The sequence below is a fragment of the Staurois parvus genome, unplaced genomic scaffold (assembly GCF_062004578.1).
Source record: "Staurois parvus isolate SC_StPar_1 unplaced genomic scaffold, SC_StPar_1.0 ptg000232l, whole genome shotgun sequence".
Classification (NCBI taxonomy): domain Eukaryota; kingdom Metazoa; phylum Chordata; class Amphibia; order Anura; family Ranidae; genus Staurois; species Staurois parvus.
The window spans coordinates 3,491,966-3,509,822 of record NW_028318028.1 but is presented as its reverse complement, the minus strand read 5'-3'; the positions used below and the strand labels follow the sequence as shown (position 1 = coordinate 3,509,822).

At 40.6% G+C, this 17,857-nt stretch overlaps 1 protein-coding gene across 1 annotated transcript in view; it reads left to right on the top strand.

The window, feature by feature from the left end:
* The first annotated feature begins 231 nt into the window (after window positions 1-231).
* The window catches only part of LOC149460238 (leucine-rich repeat and fibronectin type III domain-containing protein 1-like protein), a 112,520-nt gene continuing 94,894 nt past the window's right edge, over window positions 232-17,857 (top strand). Inside the window, exon 1 of the mRNA XM_089679808.1 lies at window positions 232-1,625. The gene's annotated coding sequence lies outside the window, so the exon portion shown is untranslated. The remainder of the gene's footprint in view (window positions 1,626-17,857) is intronic.

Here is a 17,857-nt window from a genome sequence, read left to right as displayed (position 1 = left end):
AAACTGATAAAAACAAGCTATATTTAGCGTGGGAAGCAATCTAGTCTACCCAGCTGAGTACTTTGAAGCTGCTTATGAGTTTGCAGTGTTTGCAGGGTATCACTGTGCGCTGATCATTAGACATTCTTGCTTTGCAGTCTTCACAGCTAGCATTGCTGTGACTTGCTGCTTTAAGTCAGATGGTGGGAGTGCGCCTGCTCTCTTACATATGTATGAAGTGGATCATACTCCCCCACATCCAGTCTGCCAGGGACAGGCACAGTGAAGGAACATTGAGCTGCTGCGGAGACCTGACAGCTGAAAGCTTAACATATCTCTAGGGTATATGCACTCAGCAAGAGCTTGGGGCTGCTCTGTGCTCTGGTCATTCTTTTCTGTGAGCCCTGCAGCCTGAAATCCAGGGTTACTGATCTGGACTCTACCTCCATCTGAACCTTGCCCAGAATCTGTGTTTCTGCAACCCTCAGCCTGGATGTGTTGAACTGAGAGTTGCTATGTTGCTTTATCACCTGGATTATGTGTATCATCATCACCTTCACACAGAACAATATCTGCTACAGCCAACTGCTGAGAGATTCATTGTGCCAGAGGATAAGGTATACAAGAATGAAGAGGATCTGGCTGGTATCCTGTACCAGGGACTTGGCAGCTTCTCTTAGGACCCCTTAAGTAATCAGACCTTCAGCACTGAATCTTTGAAATTGTATCTACTCCCCTACGCCCTCCTGCGTTGTGCATTCAGAGAGTGTGTGTGTTGTGGTGCAGTTTCTGACCTGATGTAGCAGTGTAGCTAAAAGAGCAACAGCACACCCTGTTTAAGGATAAGTGAAAGAAATAGATCTCCAGACCAATCTATCTACATTTCAAGACCAATTTATCCACATCACAAGAACAACCTATCTACATCTCAAGACCAACCTATCTACATTTCAAGACCAACTTATCCACATCTCAAGAACAACCTATCTACATCGCAAGATCAACCTATCTACATCTCAAGACCAACCTATCGACATCAGAAGATCAACCTATCGACATCTCAACACCAACCTTAAAACATGAATAACTCCTTCTCCAGATCAACCTCATTTGGGTAAATTTTCTGCTGGTTAACCTTTACACTGCCAGTGAGGCACAAGCATCAAATAGGTTACACTTGCCTCTGAGAACTAAACCTACACCCAAACCCTTGCCAGGGACTAAAATACATTCCTAAGTCCAGTCTCAAGAATTACCTTTTGTAAGCCATTTTACCACTCTCTCATTTTCTTCCCAACAAGCTTCTTTTAAATCTATCCCACAAAACTACATCTAACTCCAGGACCTCACTGATGTCCCCTGATTGAGTGCAGTTTGGGTCAACGGAATTGAATTTGCTCTGGTGCCAAATGACCTTCCTCAACATCTTTGAGGCTCTGGTGCAGATTCTGATGAGCAGTGACCTTCTTCTTAGTTCACTTGGGCCTCAGGTACTTCAGAGGATGGTACAGTCACATCTCTTCCTACAGTCCCATCTCTTCCTGAGACAATGAGCTGACACACTGCTGTTATCAAACCCCTCCTTTGGGGATCTTACTACAGGATTAGTGACAAGCACAATGTGAGAGGTCACCGTCCATCATAAGGTAAAGGTTTTGCGTGCTATGCTAATCATTTTGTACAAATACATAGATTTAGAAAGTAAAATCATACTGGAACTCAAAGACAATGGGGGTTATTTACTAAAGCTGGAGGGTGCAAAACTGGTGCAACTCTTCGTAGAAACCAATCAGCTTCCAGGTTTTATTGAAAAGGTTTATTGAACAAGCTGAAGTTAGAAGCTTATTGGCTACCAAGCACATCTGCACAGATTCCGAGCGCTCCAGTTTTAGTAAATCACCTCCCTTTGACTTATGAAGGTTTCACCTAACTACTGACCTGTTTAATAGCTTCAGCTTGTCTATGGCATTTAAACATCCTACACGGTCCTTGTCTGCCCATCTGTCTGTAGCCTATTCCATGCATATAATACACTTGTAGAGAAGGCTGTGATATGAAAATAAATGACATTTTCTTAGTAAGTACAACTGTTTTCTCAATGATTATATTACCTCAACATGCCCTAGGCTGATACACTATATTTAGTTAAAATCAATATGGCAATTTACAACTGCTTAGTTATTATCTGTTTTCAATTTCACAGTAATTCACTATGATGTATGATGTACAATATTCACACGTATGCGTGTGAGTGTGTATGCGTGTGATTATGTATTTAGTGAAAGTGAGACCGCGAAAGTGAGAAGTGATGGAGGGAGGGTGAGAAGAAGGGAACGTAAAAGAGGAGAGAGAGAGAGAGAGAGAGAGTGAGAGATGCGAGGGGAAGATAATGAAGACAGGAAAAGAGACAGGGAAGAGAGGAAAAGAGAGACATAGATGGGAGGGAAAAAGGGACAAGACCGGTGAAATATAAAGACATAAGAGAGGCTATAGAGACAGAAGACAGGGAAGGAGTGTCAATACAGATAATGAGGAGGATAGAAATAGAGAAGAGAGGGGGTGAGGGATACTACAAAATAGAGGGAAATAGAACAAAATGATGGTTAGGGAGATAAGAGAGGGAAGGGGATAGAGAATGGAGGGGAGAAGAGACAAGACCGGTAAAGGGATAGAGAGAAAAGAGATGTAAAGAGAATAATAGAAGAGAGGGAAAAAGAGAGAAGGGGGAGAGAGAGTCAGAGAAGAGAGGGGGCAAGAAATACACAAAAAAGGAAATGGAACAAAATGATGGATAGAGAGGAGCAGCAAAAAAGAGAGATAAAGAAGAGAGGAAGAGCAGATAAAAATGATAAAGATAGAGATGGGAAAGAGAGGTAGAAGAGGGGTATATGGACAGACAGAGAGGGGGAGAGAGACAAAAAGAGAGGGACATAAAATCATGATGGGTAAAGAGATAAGAGTGGGAAAGAAAGAAAGAAAGAAAGAAAGAAAGAAAGAAAAAGAAAGAAAAAGAAAGAAAGAAAGAAAGAAAGAAAGAAAGAAAGAAAGAAAGAAAGAAACAGAGGGGAGAAGAGACAAAACTGGTAAAGAGAAAAAAGACATAAGGAAAGTAAATAGAAGAGAGGGAAAGAGAAAGAGAAAGAAGACAGGCAAGGGAAATGGTGATGGGGGGAGACAGAGAGAAGAGAGGTGACAAAGAATACAAAAAAGAGAGGGCAATAAAACAAAATAATGGGTAGAGACAGTTGGAAAGAGAGAACAGAGGGGAGAAGAGACAAGACTGGTAAAGAGATAGAGAGCAAAGAGACATAAAGATAGAAATAGAAGTGAGTGAAAGAGAGAAAAGGTAAGTAAAAAGAGAGATGGGGGAAGAGAGACAGAGAGGGGGGGGGGGGGACAAAAAGAGAGGGAATTAGAAATGATGGGTAGAGAGATAAAAGCGAGCAACAAAGAAAGAAAGAGAGAAGAGAGGGGTGAACAGACAGGATTGGTAAAGAGGTAGAAAACAGAGGGGAAGGGAGAAAGAAAACAGATAAAGGGAGAAAAGGGGGGGCAAAAAGAGAGAGATTATTAAAAAATGACAGACGTAGAGATAAGAGAAGAAAAAGAAGAGAGATGGAACAGAGAGGAGAAGAGACACAACTAGGAAAAAGACAGAGAGAAGAGAGAGATATAGGAGAAGTAAAGAGAGAGAAGACTTAAAGAGAGAGGGTGACAAAGAAAGAGAGAAGAGGGAGAGAGAGAGAGACAAAAGAGCAAAAAAAAAAAAAAAAGAGAGAGGCAAAGAGAGAGAAGGGGGGGGGGGGAAGTCAAAAAACAGAGGGACGAGAAAAAAGTAACAGGTAGAGAGATAAGAACAGAACAAGAGAGAAGACAGGTAAAGAGATAGGGATTGAAGAGATGGATAGAGGGAGAAGACAGGTAAAGCAAAGAGAGAGGGAGAGAAATAGGAACATTAAAAAATGTCAAGCATAGAGATAAGTGCAAGAAAGAGAGAGAGAGAAGAGAGGGGAGAAAGGCAAGGAAACAGGTAATAAAGTGAAAGAGATAGACAGAAAAGAGAGGGAGGGTGAGTCAAGATGGATAACGAGGAGAGAGATGAGAAGGGAAGAGAGATGGAAGAGAGAAGATTGGTAAAGAGAAAAAAGAGGGGGAGGCAGAAAAACAGAGAAAGGGAGAGTCAAGACAGGAAAGGGAAAGGGAAAGAGAAATAGAAATAGAAAGGGAAGGGGGATGAGAGAAAGAATGGAAAGAGCAAGAGACAAATAAAGGAGAGAGAGAGAGAGGAGAAAAAAAGAAGAGGGGGAGAGCCAGGGAATAGGATAGAGGGGGAGGAAGGATAGTGGTAGAGATGGAGGGATGGAGAGGAGTAAAGGAGGAAAAGTAAGAACATTGAGTGAGAAAGAAAGACAAGAGAGATAGGGCAGAGCGGTGATTCCCTGTTAATCACACAAAAAGACATGGAGACTGGAAGACAGGATAATGATGTGTTCTCCGCCACCCTCCTTGGGCAGCTCCTCTGGGCAGGGAGATCATCTGTTATTAGCAGGGTCAGTACTGCATTGGGAAAGGATGGGGCTATGTTACCATTTGCAAGTTCTTCCATATTAGTAGAATTTAAACAAGTGTTCACAATCTTCAATCCTTGATTTAGCACGCACAGATGCCGGCCCATGCTGAACCCTTTAGTTCCACATCATGAGGAAACTCCTGCTATTTCTATCTTCACGGTAAACATCAATTTTACGGCAGAGACCAATGCAAAAGTTCCCTTTGCAACCAAGAGCTGAAACCTGGACCATATAGCAAAAATATGATGGTTACATAATAAAGAGATCAATTTCAAATCAAAATCAAATTAGACCTTTTCAACAGTTTAGAGCAAAACAGTGAAATATTGTTTCTGATTGTCGTGCAGAGGCTACTGCATTTTGTAAATAGTGTTTTGCCTTATTAACAACTTGATGCCCAGCAAGTGACCCTCCCCTTTTAATGCGTGGATCATTTGGCATCTTGTCTGATGATTGATCCTGTTTTTTTTTTTTGTACCTAAATTGACTTGGTATTTTTCTTTTGAAGCCACATCAACCTCTTCTATGATATGACAGATAGGATTGATGCTTGTGTGGATTTTTTTAAAAATATATTTTAAATATGAACATAATGTAATAAAATTAATTTTGTTGGTCCCACCTTTAACAGTCATTAATTACCATTATATCTACGTTTATTACAAATATTGATCATTCACTAGAAAAATGGAATCTACAGTGGGAAACAGAAAAAGGTTTATCTATACACCTTTTTCACTGTAAACATCTGAGGCTGCAGTTCTGGTGATTATATGGCTAAGAACCGTAGCAGTTGCCTCCAGATCATTAATATATAACTGTGTAGTGCAGGCTTTTTCAACCAGGTTCCATGGAACTCCAAGGTTCTTATAGAGGTTGCTAGGAGTTCCTTGAGCAGTCAGCAATGATAGAATAATCTTCCAGCTACAATGACTACCAATAAGAAATTTCCCACCGGCATTCATTGTAAGGGGTTCCTTTCCCACTGATCACCAGTACAATAGGGCTTTTTTCCCACTGTCTATCAATGGGTTATTTCTCCTCTGATCACCAATATAAGAGGGCTATTCTCCACTGACTACCAATGTAAGGGGCATTTCTCCACTGACCACCCATGTAAGGGGGCATTTCTCCAATGACCACTAATGAAAGGGGGAATTTCTCCATTGACCACCAAAGTAACTTAGCATTTCTTCATGGATCATCAATGTAAGTTGGCATTTCTTCACTGACCACCAATGTAAGGGGACATTTCTCCACCGACAACCAATATAAGAGGGCATTTCTCCAGTGACCACTAAAGTAAAGGGACATCACAATTCTCCCAGTCTGAGTTCATTTATTTTCATAACTATTAATAACCACCACCAATGTAAGGGGGGTTTCTCCACTCACCACCAATATAAGAGGGTATTTCTCTACTGACCACCAATATAAGAGGTAATTTCTCCACTGACCACCAATATAAGAGGACATTTCTCCACTGACCATCAATATAAGAGGGCATTTTGCCACTGACCACCAATGTAAGAGGACATTTCTCCACTGACCATCAATATAAGAGGGCATTTCTCCACTGACCACAAATATAAGAGGACATTTCTCCACTGACCATCAATATAAGAGGTAATTTCTCCACTGACCACCAATATAAGAGGACATTTCCCCACTGACCATCAATATAAGAGGGCATTTCTCCACTGACCACCAATGTAAGAAGGCATTTCTCTACTGACCACTAGTGTAAGGGGCATTTTCATCCAACCACCAATAAAAGGAGACATTTCTACACTGGTTGCTAATGTAAGGGGGCTTTTCTCCACTAACCACTCATTTAAGGGGGCATTTCTCTATTGACCACCAGTGTAAGGGGGTATTTCTCCACTTAGTACAAATGAAAGGGGACATTTCTGCACTGACCACCAATGTAAGGGCACATTTCTCCACTGACCATCAATATAGGGGACATTTCTCCACTGGCCACCAATGTAAGAGGCATTTCTTGACTGACCAGCCATATAAGGGGGCATTTCTCCACTGAGCACTAATGTAAAGGGACATTACAATGTTCGTAGTCTGTGTTTTTTCTGATCGTTATTATTCATTAATTTTCATGGTTATTATTGATATATAGAGAAAGGGAGTGTTGTAAAGTATTGGGCTTGGAGTGTAAAATATTTTAGGTATGCCATATTCTTTATAGTTTTATTTAAAGCTTTCAGCAGATCACTATTCATGTTGTTTTACTGTGAAATGTGGGTACAGTATAATCATTTTATATAGGGGGTTCTTTGAGATCTCAAAATTATTTCAAGGGTTCCACCAGTGTAGAAAGCCTGGGAAAAGCAGGTCTAGTGACAATAGGATTACTAGTCATAGATAGACCCTCATATAGTGTTTATTGAAGAAAAGTGATTTCTGATTGGTTCCTATGAATCATTGAACAACAACAACTGTGTTAATTTTGCCTACGTTCATAGAGTTGTAATAACCACAGTGTGCTGTTTTATCAAGGACACAGATAGTCATGAATATTTTCCTTTGGCTCAGTCATTAGCAGTGTATTTGAAATCGATCCAGATTTTTTTTTTCTACTTTGTAACAGTGTTGTTCTCCTCCATGATTTTCAACATCCACCCCTTTTTATTGTCCCCTGTGGGTTCCACTGTATTGCATTCTTCCATGGTTCACTGTCATCTTTCTGCAAAGTATGCCTTATTCAACCTTTCAGTTTAATTAATTTTGATGCTAATATCTTTCTGGTTAGTCATTCTGTGCGGATTCTCATTTGAGATAACCTTGGGCCATGAGATCTTACAAATGTGTCACAATTTCACAAACAATGAATTACAAAGGTTTGTAGTATTCTCTGAATTTAACTCATAACTACCCATGTCTGATGGTTATATAATAAAACACATTTTATGCAGGCATTAAAGAAGAGATCTGGGGGCATAGCAGGCATACCAGGTTTTCCCCCTGAACTGGAGAATAGTGAGTGAATTGATGTGTTTTACATGCCCCTGGACCATGTATATTCATTCTGCTAATTACTGGCCTTGTGCTCTTCTGATCCTTGATATCTGCTGTAGAGTTGATTAAAATCTCCATACTGTAGACTTTTAAGGGCCACCAATCAGTTTGACCGGCTGTGGAGTGCAGTGCAGGAAGTTGAAGTGACCTGGCTTGACAAGAAGATCTTCATGTAGTTATCTAATAATTCATTTTTTGCAAATGTTTTTTCAAAAAACTTAACTAGTGTAAGTACCTGGATTTGACTTTATACTGGCCTGCTGTTACTGCAAGTACAGCAGAATTTCGGGACTGAAAATGGGGGATGGGAACTACGAGCCAATCACGAAAGAGCAGATGGATGACATAATCCATCTTCTGCTCATCTTCTTTGTCCAATTACAGGCTGGGGGTGGTGAGAAGACCAGGCTGTATTGCCTAAGGCAGCCCATAGGTGATATATAATCAATAAATAGATGCACTGTCACTTTAAAATATTTACCACCAAATGTGGCCAGTTCACTTTATAGCGTGGAATTAACACCATACAGTGATAAGTATACTTAAAATCTAAGTGGTGCAAAGTCCAAAAATTGTGACATGATCTTGCAACAGGTGAACCACAAGTGCTAGCAATCTTCAAATCACTCTGCCCACTCCTCCACCATGAACTTCAGTCTGCTTACTGGAAGTATAGACCCCAAATTATATGAGGTCAATAGCGCTTGAGGGTGAAATAGCCCCAAATCTCAACTCTGCATGATGCAGTGTGCATGCGTGATGATGACAGCTCCACCCCTGCGAGTTTTGTCCATGTAGACATCCCATGCAGAGTTGAAATTTTTATGCTGTTGTCTCATATGTCTCAGGTTTATAAAGGTAATGCACTATTGGTTCCTTTATTCCTCTTTTTTGTGGCTTAACTGGGCTTATGCTGGGGCCATGTGTGATGCAAGTTACTAATTTGTGAGTGGTGAAGGATCTGAAGAGCTGGTTGTCAATGCTGGTGGTCTGTGCTACAGTGTTTTCCAGTGGCTATTAGGGTTACTTCATCTTCAAGAACTATTGACCTACTATAATTTGGAGTCTCTACTTTTGGTAAGCAGATTGAATTTCAGGTTTGGAGCACACAGAGTGTTTTTTTAAAGATTGCTCACATTAGTGGTTCACTTGTTGCAAGATCATATTACAATTTTTGCTGCTGGACTGGCCAAATTTTGATTCATGTATAGTCAGCTTAACTGAAGAAGAGAAACATCAAGTAACCAGGATGGCAATGCTGTCTGGCACAACTATGTGGCACTTACTGATGTGGGAGTAGACAGCTTTAGACCATACAAAAAAAGCTGATTTTTGTGTCTGGGAGTGACAGGTGTTTACCTACACCTATTTATAAATATAGATGTACCACTTTAATGCTTTAGGCGGGGTAGCCTATTGTAATAAGCTTAAAAATTGCACCTATTCAAGATGTGGGTGTAAACCTAAAAATATATAACAAAAAAAGTAGTAGTTACCATGAACCAACTACCAAAGTAGTTTGCTTGGGTGTTTATTACCTTCTTCGGTAGTTGGTTCATGGTAACTACTACTTTTTTTGTTGTTTATCTACACCTGCCTATACAAATCATTAACAGGCTGTATATTGGTACCCACACGTTTGAGCTTTTTTTGCTTTCCAGGGCCACTTATCCATCCCTATACAAAAATAAATGCTCAGGTATGCGGTTATCAGTGTACAACAGCAGCCTGTCATTGATTTGTACAGGCAGATGTACTCAAATACATGTCACTCCCAAGCACAGAGATTTTCTTGTTTTTCACAATATATGGTTATTTGCACTCAAGTGAATGAGCACTAAATCTCAAGACTGAATGGACCTAAATAAAAATCCTTTTGCAGATAAAACAGCACCCTTAATGTATACGTGCACCCTTACCTTGTAAAACAACCCATTCAGTTTAACCACATCCCACCCGGTCTATAGCAATTTGATGGCTGGGCGGGACTTTCGGCATTCTGGGTGGATGTCATATGGGGGTTTATTTACTAAAGCTGGAGAGTCCAAAATCAGACTCACTTCTGCATAGAAACCAATCAGCTTCCAGGTTTCATTGCCAAAGCTTCATTGAACAAGCTGAGGTTAGAAGCTGATTGGTTTCTATGCAGAAGGGAGTCTGATTTTGGACTCTCCAGCTTTAGTAAATAAACCCCATGATGTCTTCCCAGAACAAGCCTTGCGGCTATGCTGTGGGTTCGATCTGTCTCTGGCTGTGTGTCAATGACTGATCAGTGTAGTGGCCCACTGCCAGTACCATGTGATCGCTGTGACCAATCACAGCAGATCACATGTCAATTATAAACAAATTTGCTTTGATTCATGCCATTCATTGTGTACAGTTGTGTTGCTAGCTGTGATTGTTCACAGTAATCACATGGTCCAGGCAGGGCCAATCACAGCCCATATGTACCATGTGATTAGCTGTGGCATGGTGTGGGGGGGGTGATTATTGGATCCAAACCCCCAGACCATGTGTTTACTGTGAACAATCACAGCTAGCAACACAACTGTACACAATGAATGGCATGAATCAAAGAAAATTTGTTTATAATTGACATGTGATTGGTCACAGCGATCACATGGTACTGGCAGTGGGCCACTACACTGATCAGTCATTGGCACACAGCCGGAGACAGATCGCATCCACAGCATAGCCGCAAGGCTTGTTCTGGGAGGACATCATATGACAGCCACCCAGAATGCCGAAAGTCCCACCCAGCCAGGCTTTCTCTGCAGCAGCTGAAAGCTGGCTTCTTCTCCTCTCCCTCCCGCTGGCTTTCAGCTGCTTCAGAGAAAGCCATACAGGGGATCAATTCCAGTAATTGCCCCCACCACACCCATCACCCTCCCTGTGTACCACTGCATTCCAGCCCCCCGTGTGCCCCCAACCCTGCAGTGCTGCCGGCTTCCCTCCTCTCCTCTCCACTGGAAGATGCAAGCACACAATATGATCCTGCAGGATGGAGAGTGGGGGAAGGGTCTGGTAAATATGTCATATATATCAGCCCCTTTCATTTCTGAATCAACACAGCACCGATCACTCACTGTGTTCATTCATAACTTGAAGCATGGTAAACTATGGGGCTTTTTTTGGGGGGGGGGGGGGTGGTTGTCAGGTTGGCTGCATGGGGCTATATGGTTTCTAACAGCAGTCCAGAACAAAGGTATATGGTGCAACAGTCACATATCAGAAATATGAAATATTGGGGTAACATTTTCTCTAAATGTATTTCATATAGCTGTTTGCCTTGTGGGGGGGGGGTTAAATACCTTAATTTATACTGTGCAGTGTTTAGTGAGGCAGCGTTACATATTTTCCGTATATGCTAACTCCTATAATCAATTTAACCTAAAAAACAGTTATAATGTATGTAGGAAGTGCCAGTAATAATATTCATAACTGTGTACACAAAAGTCCCTGCACAGTATAGAGCGGATGAGATCTCAGACTTTTATATAATGTCGCTGTGCTGTTGGGAAGCTTATTGTTTTATGTAAGATGTCACTGGAGGCGAAATGACAGTTGGAAATTTCCTTCTGTGGAATTACTAAATAGAAAGCCATGCCTGTGATGGAAAATAGGGTTTCTCTACTATACGGCGATCACTATACTAATATGTACAGTATCTGTTAATTCATTGAAGCCTCTTTTACATAAACCAGTTTTTGGACACTGTGTTGATACTACAAAATGACGGCACATCAATTCATGTGGGATGTATCAAAACACTGACTTTTTCAATACAGCACAATGTACATATTCCACTCCCAAATCTACCCTAGCATTTGCCAGTACTAAAGAAGATCACAGTCAACCAGAAGATTAGGGATTAGCGTACCAGGAAAAATGTGTCTTGCAGAGGGTTCGGTAAATCCAATGGGAAGTCTGCAAACCTGGAACATAAAGCTGAACCTTATTGAAGTTTATGGCAGCCGAATCTTACTATTTTGTCTGGATCTTTTCAAGGCTAATTTGCAAGCTTTTGTTTAAAAAGGGCATTGGTAGCTTAGCGCTGCCATGAGGGACATAATTTACAAAAATATCATTCAGGAGGGAGATGAATCTTTAAATGTGACTTAAAGGGCAACAATGAAAATATACAAATACTTTAACTTGCTTGGAAGATGCATTGAAGCCTGCACATGATGTTACAGAATAGTACAAGTTGACCCTTTAGTGACATAAATAATGTTGTGAGATTCCCCTTAAAATTCATACTAGACCCTTATCCAGGCATGCACTCTGGAAACAGAAAGGCAGTGAGTGTCCATCCTTCCCTTCTTATACTAGACAAGGCCACATGGCTTTCAACATTGGAAGGGGACTTTGCAGGAGATGATTTCAAAGCTTCTCCCTATGTTGTACTACTCCCACAGAGGCCACTTGATAATGCTTGTCCCCATGGTTGCCCTGACAAAAGAGTAGAGAACAAGAATAATAGGTTTAGGATATACAGCCCCAGTTAACGCATAGGAATAGAACACTGGTAAAATAGGAATAATCAGTTAGCAACCTTTAACAAATTATACAGTCATGAGTAGTAAGCTTCAACTATTAAACTGTAACAGCAGCAGCAAGAGGGGGAAGAAAAGGCTTGTTGGCCTCTTAGCTCACTCTAGGCCACCAACGCCGCAAAGGTGGATGCAGAGAATTATGTAAAGCTATACTCCTGCATAAATAGATATAAGTACCCTAATTTGAATAACAACGGCCTTAGAGGAGAAAAGGTTCCTTTAACTAGAGATAGCAACTTGAGTTCTGTGATGTTTAAAGTTCCTGATGAAGTGGTGTCCATTGTCTTCTGATAGCAATGGTGGGGCCCATAAACAGTAACGAATACTGATAATTCAGTTAAGTTAAACAGATAGGCTGTGGTACTGCTCAAAGTAAAGATCTACTGATACTGAAGTGTTAAGGTGTCTGCATGCAATGTCTTTAGAGTGATTACATAGAGGTTGGGCATCTGCCCACTCACCAATCCTATGGATATCACGGCCTTCTAGGAACAAGAGTTCTTTCCCAAGCTCTTGGCTTTTTTCAGGGATGTGCAGAGTTGACAGCTGACGGCCTGTCAGTGCGGCGAGGAGAGATGTCTCTGTGAAGACCAGATATTTACAGTCCTGATGCAGAGAAGCTCATGCGATCCCAATGTGGTGATTGTTTTCACCCCTGCGCTGAACTGATGTGCAGAGTCACACAGCAGTAGGCCAACAATCTGTCTCTGGAGAAGAATGACAGTTCCCCTGTGTTCAGCTCTGAGAGCCAGTCCCTTGCTGTAGAATATAACTGCTCTCCCAGCATCCTTCTGGTTCAACCAGCTCTCTGGTAGTTGCAGTTCAATCAGAACTCAGGAATACAGTATGGATTGACTATAGGGCTATAGGTCCCATGATCCTCTGCTGTCGGAAGAACTGGATCCACTCTGCTAACAGAGCAGTTGATGTAGCAGTTCCAGTACAAGGGACTAAGGGGAACAGGATTAATCATAGTCTCATCTGCAAATGTCACTGAAAGGCATAACAATATAACCAGCACCTGGCTACACTATGTTAAGTGGACAAAGCCTTCTGACCCATCTGAGACATCTGGTCCTCCAAAAGCCATGTGGGGTTTGGGTGTACAGTCATGACCAAAAATATTTGCACCCCTGCATTTCTGTCAGATAATGCACCACTTTGCTCAGAAAATTGTTGCAATTACAAATGTTTAGGCATTCTCATGTTTATTTCTTTTGTCTGTGCTGGTATGACACAAAAAAGTGGAAAAACAAAAAGCCAAATCTGACACATTCCACGCAAACCCCCAAAAATTAACTAGACAAAATTATTGGCACCCTCAATTTAATATTTTGTAGCACACTCCTTGGAAAAAAATAACTGAAAGCAATTGCTTCCTGTAACCATCAATGATTTTTTTACACCTCTCTACTGGAATTTTGGACCACTCTTCTTTCACCAACTGCTCCAGGTCTCTCGGATTGGAGGGGTTCCTTTTCCCAACTGCTGTTTTGAGATCTCTCCACAGGTGCTCTATAGGATCGAGATCTGGACTCATTGACCTCTGATGGAGACCCAACTTTCTGACACTGGACCCTACATTTCACCACAGAATTCTTTGGTAGTCTTCAGATTTCATAATGCCACCATGCACACAGTAAAGACATCCAGTGCCTGAAGCAGCAAAGCAACCCCAAAACATTAGTGAACCTCCACCATATTTGATTGTAGGGACTGTATTCTTTTCTTTAAAGGCCTCATTTCTTTTTCTGAAAATGGTAGAATGATGGGCTTTACCAAAAAGCTGTAATTTTGTTTCATCTGTCCACAGCACATTCTCCCAGAATTGGCAAACTCCAATCTGTTCTTTTTTATGTTTCTGTGTCAGCAATGGGGTTATCCTGGGTCTCCTACCATAGCCTTTCTTTTAATTCAGATGGTGACATATATTGCAAGCTGACACAGTTGTACCCAGGCTGTGCCTGAAGGTCAGCTTGAATTTGTCTGGAAGTTGATCGAGGTTCTTTAGCCACCATTTGAACAATACTTCAATCTTTGATCAATTTTTCTCTTTCATCCACATCCAGGGAGATTAGCTTCACTGCCAAGGGCTGTAAACTTCTTGACAGTGTTACGCACAGTGGACACAGGAATATTAAGAACTCTGGAGATGGACTTGTAACCTTGAGATTGTCCATGCTTTTCCACAATTTTTGTTCTCAAATCCTCAGACAATTATTTGCTGCTCTTTTTCTTCTTCATGTTCCATGTGGAACACAGAGACACACAACAGAATGCCTGAGTCAACCTTTCACCATTTTAACTGGTTACTGGTGTGATTTCTATATTGTCAGCATCTGTTAATTGATACAGGTGACTTTACAAATTCCAGGAGCATCACAAACCTGGAATGCAATTATTTCTTACAATTTTGAGAACGTGCCAATAATTTTGTCCAGACCATTTTTGGAGTTTTGGGTGGAAAGTGTCAGATTTGGTTTTTTGTTTCTCCACGTTTTTGTGTTTATGGGCAAAGTGGTGCATTATGTGACAGAAATGCAGGGGTGCCAATAATTTTGACCATGACTGTATGTGTGTGTGTGTGAGGATTATACTAAAGAGGGCCCCTGATATTCACCCCCCATGGTAAAGAGTAGTACAAGTTATATGACTATCTATTATTACTCATTCTCAGTTAAAAGTAAATAAACACTTCAACACCCTAGAAAAAGCTCTTCAATTACAATACAGTAATACAGATTTGAACAATGTCCATCAATGTAAATCTAGCATCAATCACATTGCCCATGAATTTAATTCCCACATCAGTCACAATGACCTAACACTACTACAGTCCACTGCCTGATGATGTCACCTTCCAATACCACCACTGTAAAATGACAGATCCCTGGCTGGATTCTGTTTATAAGCAAACCATCCGTAGATGGTCAATCAACATGAACTATTTTTAATCCTTATGCTGCTAACATTCATAGACAGGAAAGTGTATCAAATTTGCTTGTTTTAAACTTTTTTTTACATTTCTTAAGCTACTTTCTGGTTTCCTGCCTAGGCAAATGATGTCTTACATTCCAGTAGTGTTCAGAAGGGGAGGGAGGGTTTTCAGCTCAGCCTATGCCTGAGCTAAGGGCAGATGGATTTCAGGAAGTAAATGATACATGAATCATCTGCCCTCACTCAAGATGGCCACTGGCAGAAATACCAGATGTTTTTCAAAATTATTTAACCGCATGCCGCCCAGCCACTGTACATGTACGGCGGCAGGGCGGCACTCACAGGCAAAACCACGTTTTAAAACGTATGTTTTGTAAACAAATAGGGGGCGCGCGCGAGGCGCGCTGCCGCCCTATTTATCCTGTGGATCACCACCGCAGATGTCAGTTGCCAGGCCACAGCCGCTCATTAGCGGCTATGTCCCGGCGATCGGCGGTAAACGGTGGCAGAGAGCACAGCTGCAGTAGCTGTGCTGTCTGTCACCTCTCTGTCAGCTCGAGGATGGAAAAAGAATAGTTTCAATTTCTCGATCAGCCTTGTCCCGCCCAGTACACCCCCCCGCCCCCTAGTAAAACACTTCCCTCACTCCTATAACCCTTCCCTGCTAAATAAAGTTAACCCCTTCCTCCCCATTGCCATTAGTACAGTGTCATTTTTTTTTTTTTGCACTGATCACTGTATTAGTGTTTTTGGGGATGTCAGTGACCCCAAGTCAGTACCCCCCAATGTCAGAATGTCCACCGCAGTCCCGCAGTCCCGCCATAAGTCGCTGGTCGCGGCCATAAGTCCCTGATCGCCGCCATAATTCGCTGATCGCCGCCATTATTAGTATAAAAAAAACCCTAAAAATCCCAGTATCTTTCCCGCCATTTGTAAACGCTATTACTTTCACGTAAACCAATTAATTTACACGTATTGGGTTTTTTTTTTTAGCAAAGACATGTTGCAGAATGCATTTTGGCAGAAATTTATGACTAAATTAGATTTTTTTTTTTACTGGACAGGTTTTTTAGCAAAAAGTCCAAAATATTGTTTTTTTTTTCCTCAAAATTGTCAGCCTTTTTTTTTATACCGCAAAAAATAAAAACCGCACAGGCGATCAAATACCACCAAAAGAAAGCTCAATTTGTGGGGAAAAAAAGGATGTAAATTTCATTTATGTACCGTATTGCATGACCGCGCAATTGTCCGTTAAACTAGCGCAGCGCTGTATAGCAGAAAAATGGCGTAAATTGCAGTATTTATACCATAGTTTGTAGACGATATAACTTCCACACAAAGCAATCAATATACACTTATTGGGATTTTTTTTACCAAAAACATGTAGCAGAATACATTTTGGCCTAAATTTATAACCAACTTTGAGTTTACTATATATTTTTTATAGCTGAAAATAAAAAATATTGTTTTTCTTCAAAATTTTTGGCGTTTTTTTGTTTATAGCGTGAAAAATAAAAAGCGCACAGGTGATCAAATTACACTGAAAGAAAGCTCTATTTGTGTGAAAAAAAGGACGTAAATTTCGTTTGGGTGCAGCATTGCATAACCGCGCAATTATCAGTTGAATTAGTGCAGCGCCAAGTAGGAAAAAGAGGCCTGGTCATTAAGGGGGGTAAATCCTCAGGAGCTCAAGTGGTTAATAAAAATATAAAGCATGGAGACATGGATGGATGGGTGAGTTTGCTTTTAATATTAAAAATGAATTTAATAGCATTTTTTGTTTATGGTGCTCAGATGCAGTGCAGTTACACTTTAAGCTCCAAAAGCTTTTACCTCTTTCATGACCAAGCTATTTTTTTCTATTTAGCACTGGGCTGCTTTAACTGGTAATTGCGCTGTCATGCAATGCTGTACCCAAATTAAATTTATATAATATTATAATATTTTTTCACACAAATAGAGCTTTCTTTTGATGGTATTTGATCACCACTGTTTTTTTTTTGTGAATATAAATGAAAAAAAGATCTAAAAATAAAAAAAAGAAACAATATTTTTCACTTTCTGCTATAAAACATATCCAATAAAATTAAATAAAAATCTGATTTCTTCATACATTTTGGCTAAAATGTATTCTGCTATATGTCTTTAGTAAAAAAAAAATCCCAACAAGTGTAGGTTGATTTATTTGTGTGAAAGTTATAGCGTCTACAAACTATGGTTTATATAATGGAATTTTTATTTATTATTTATTTATTTAATAGAGCTAATGGTGGCGATTAATGGGAACGCGACAGTGTGGTGGGCAATCTGACACTAACTGATGCTGAGGGGAACTTGCTAACTGCCACTGACATCTCCAGTGACACTATAGCAGTGATCAGTGATAACACTATACACTGCCACTGTACTAATAACACTGGCTGGGGACGGGTTAACATCCAGGGTGATCAAGTGGTTAAATGAAAGAAAACCAGAGTAATCTCACAAATTGGATGCAAACCTTACCTGAATGACCTTTAATTTGATAAATGTCTGTGTATCATAAACAATTGCCCTAAAAAAAAAACCCCTGCAGGGACCAGGGGGGAGGGTGTAGTGTGTTAGTTCACCTTTTCATTTTTACACTTACAACTTACACTTTAAAATCATTCACTCTAATCTCTTGTAAGCGATCACTTGTTGTGATTTCAAAATCTATTTTTCTATATTCCAAAACTTGCAGCTTAATTAAAATAATGCCTGCCATGAAGATCCTTTGCCAGGCACTTTCTTCTCTGTCCC